The sequence below is a fragment of the Neofelis nebulosa genome, chromosome 4 (genome assembly GCF_028018385.1).
Source record: "Neofelis nebulosa isolate mNeoNeb1 chromosome 4, mNeoNeb1.pri, whole genome shotgun sequence".
Taxonomy (NCBI): domain Eukaryota; kingdom Metazoa; phylum Chordata; class Mammalia; order Carnivora; family Felidae; genus Neofelis; species Neofelis nebulosa.
Window position 1 is genome coordinate 23,424,530 of NC_080785.1, and position 3,735 is coordinate 23,428,264.

Below are 3,735 nucleotides of genomic sequence, written 5' to 3' on the forward strand. Positions count from 1 at the left end.
TTACCTTCCAAAGGTCCCATATGGATTTGCGGTGGATGCAAACATTCAGTCCGCAGTGCTCTAATACTTTTGACCTTGTCACATTCTATTCCAGAATTTTCTTATCTCCGCATATATCTGATACCATATATTGACTTGTTTTTGTTTCTTCACTACTAGATTGAAAAGCCGTTGGGCACAGGTAATATATCTAAACTGAGTATCTCTGAAGAGCCTGGCACATAGTCATCTCTCTATGGGAATCTCAACCTCTCCGTGGATGGAGATCTGGGCCGTGACCCTGTTTGCCCTTGCAGAATCAGGCGTGGCCCGGAGTGAGAAGATCAAGGCTCAGCCACTGACCAGCTCTGCCATACACGGGATGTGGTGGGCAATCCACTGTCTCTCCTCATCTGAACTATTAGGATAAATAACACCTGTCCTACCTTTTTCACAGGATTCCTGTGAAAATTAAACAAGGAAACATTTGTAAAAGCCCTTCCTTTGTCAAGTTCAAGTGTGTAAAATTGTATACAGTGTGAGACATTGTGATCATTATCTGGGGCACCAGCCCTGGAAGGTAAGGGTTCTACAGTCCCTTATCTATTTAGGATTGTATGGCTCACCTGTGTGACTTAGCTCCGGAATACGTCCAGAGTGTCCATTTTCTCAGCTCGCTCATGATCCAAGGCAGTGCCAGCTGGAGGCTGAGAGAGAAAGAGAGAGAGAGACAGAGAAACAAAGGGACAGGGAGAATGAGAGACAGAAGCAGAGATAAAAGGGCAGACTTCACCCAACTTCAGGGCTGAGATTTTGCAGGGTGGGTATTAGCACGCTCAGGGACTTGCTTACTCTTTGTTCAACAAAGAACAACTGTCATGGTTTGGGTCTGAGCTCACAGAGCACGTAGTTAACTTTGAGATACTCATTCGACATCCATGGCAAAGGGTACCTGGGTGGCTCAGTCGGTTGAGTGTCTAACTTCAGCTCAGGTCAAGATCTCACGGTTCATGAGTTTGAGCCCCGTGTCAGGCTCTCTGCTATCAGCATGGAGCCTGCTTCAGATCCTCTGTCCCTCCCCCACTCACACACACACACACACTCTCTCTCTCTCTCTCTCTCTCTCTCTCTCTCTCCCCCAAAATAAATAAATAGTTTTTAAAAAATCCATGACAAGATATCAAGAAAGCACTTAGGACCATGGTGTTTATCATGCTGTTTTATTTTCTATAGGTTTGAATCTTCCCATAATAAAAAGAAAAGTAAAGAAGAAGGAAGGAAAAAAGAAAGAAAGAAAGAAAGGCAACATATGAGCCTGGAACCCCAGGAAGAGGCTGGGTTAGAGGTGAAAATTTGGAGATGATCTGAGTACACTTGGTGTTAAGGTCATGGGCCTGGAGGAAGTCACCTGGGACAATCAAGGAACCAAGCTCTGGGAACCCTGATATTTAGAAGCCAAGAAGAGAGGAGGTGGAGGGACATAGGACGTGAAGAGGATATGTCCTGAAAGGTGATAAAGGAGTTTTAAGGAGGGGATGATCAACAGTGTCATTTGGCTAAGTTGAGGGCTGGGAATTGACTGTGACCTTGGCAAGCTGGAGGCCGTGGTTTCAGTGCAGTGGTGGAGGCAAAGCCCATAGCTGATGGGAGTAAAGACACCAATGATGTGTGTGTGTGTGTGTGTGTGTGTGTGTGTGTGTGTGTAATGAAGACCAATGTAGGTAACACGACTGATGGGCTTTAGCTATACAGAGAATAGGAGTGGTGGCTAGAAGAGCACTTTGCTTGTTTTTGTTGCAAGAGCAAAGATATTACTGAGTGTCTACATGCCGATGGAATGATCCAGTGGGATGGGGCAAACATGATGAAAAGTGCTGATGCCAGAGAGGGAGGGTAAACTGCAGGAGCAAGGTATTTGAGTAGAAAAACAGGGAATGATATCAAAGGCAAAGATGTTGGAGATGGTCCTAGGAACAACGGCGATTCATCCTTTGTTCAGGAGAGGAGACAAAATCAAGGGTTAGTTTCAGGAAGTTACTATAGTAGTTTTCAGCAGAATATGATTTAACATGGAGAACTGAAGGCTAATACACTCACTGACAAATTTCTGAATGGCTTCCAGGTAGATATCAAGGAACTGATCTGCCAGGGCAGCTGAAACTTCTGCTATAATCAGCATAAGAAGGAAACATTTGAGCTCTAGAGTATACCATGTAGGGGTGCCTGGGTGGCTCAATCAACTAAGCATCCAACTTCAGCTCAGGTCATGATCTCACTGTCTGTGAGTTCGAGCCTTGCATTAGGCTCTGAGCCTGGAACCTGTTTCAGATTCTGTGTCTCCCTCTCTCCTCTCTTCCCCCGCTCACGCTCTGTCTCTCTCTCTCTCAAAAATAAATAAACATTATGGGGCGCCTGGGTGGCGCCGTCGGTTAAGCGTCCGACTTCAGCCAGGTCACGATCTTGCAGTCCGTGAGTTCGAGCCCCGCGTCAGGCTCTGGGCCGATGGCTCGGAGCCTGGAGCCTGTTTCCGATTCTGTGTCTCCCTCTCTCTCTGCCCCTCCCCCGTTCATGCTCTGTCTCTCTCTGTCCCAAAAATAAATAAAAAACGTTGAAAAAAAATTAAAAAAAAAAAATAAATAAACATTAAAATTTTTTTTTAAAAAAGAGTATACCATGTGGTTAGGCAAAGATGTCTTACATATCAGGCCAAAAGCACAATCCGTAAAGGAAAGAATTCATAACCCCATCAAGAAGTCATGTCCAGGCACTCTGGCGGCAGTCCTAATCTCTGAACCATTGTCGTCCTAGCCCTGGCTCAGACATGCAAGGGATGGGGAAGATTCCAGTCCCAAGCCAGTTGTCAATTCGCTCCTGGTCTCCGGGTCTTTAGCTCAGTCCCCAGACATCGTGGAGCAGAGACAACCAACCTCACTAAGCCTGAACTCCCGACCCATTAAATCCATGCACCCAAGAAAATGTTGAAAGGAAGGAAGGAAATTAGTTCAGTATATAAGTCTGTACCTCCAGGAAGGAAGAGGTTGGGTCAGAGATGTAAACTTGAAGGTTGTCTGAGTTCACCTGATGGTTTTAAACCACTAAAGGTTGGGGGGCACCTGGGTGGCTTGGTCGGTTAAGCGTCCGACTTCGGCTCAGGTCACGATCTCGCGGTCGGTGGGTTCGAGCCCCGCGTTGGGCTCTGTGCTGACAGCTCAGAGCCTGGAGCCTGTTTCAGATTCTGTGTCTCCCTCTCTCTGTGACCCTCCCCCGTTCATGCTCTGTCTCTCTCTGTCTCAAAAAAAAAATAAATAAACGTTAAAAAAAAAAAAAAAAACCACTAAAGGTTGGGTCAATTCGTTATGCAGCAATAGTGGCCATGACAGAGAGCATGATAAAATGTTTTAAGGACACAGTGGGAGAGTAAATATACTGCCTGGGTAGTACTGATGGCCCACTGGAATCGTCAAAAATTTAAAGTGAACCTAGACAGCGTGATCTTGTGTTTTGCTTGAACGGCATTAGACTGAGCAAATGCAGAGTCATTGGGCAATCGGTGTGTTCATTTCCTAGAACTGCTATACCCAGTTATCACAAACCAAGCGGCTTAAGACAACAGAAATGTATTCTTTCACAGTTCTAGAAGCTAGAAGTCTGGAAGGTATCGGCAGGGCCATGCTCTATCAAAGGCTCCAGGGAAGGACCCTTCCTTGCCTCTCCCTAGCTTCTAGCGGTTGCTAACAATCTTTGGCATTGCTTGGC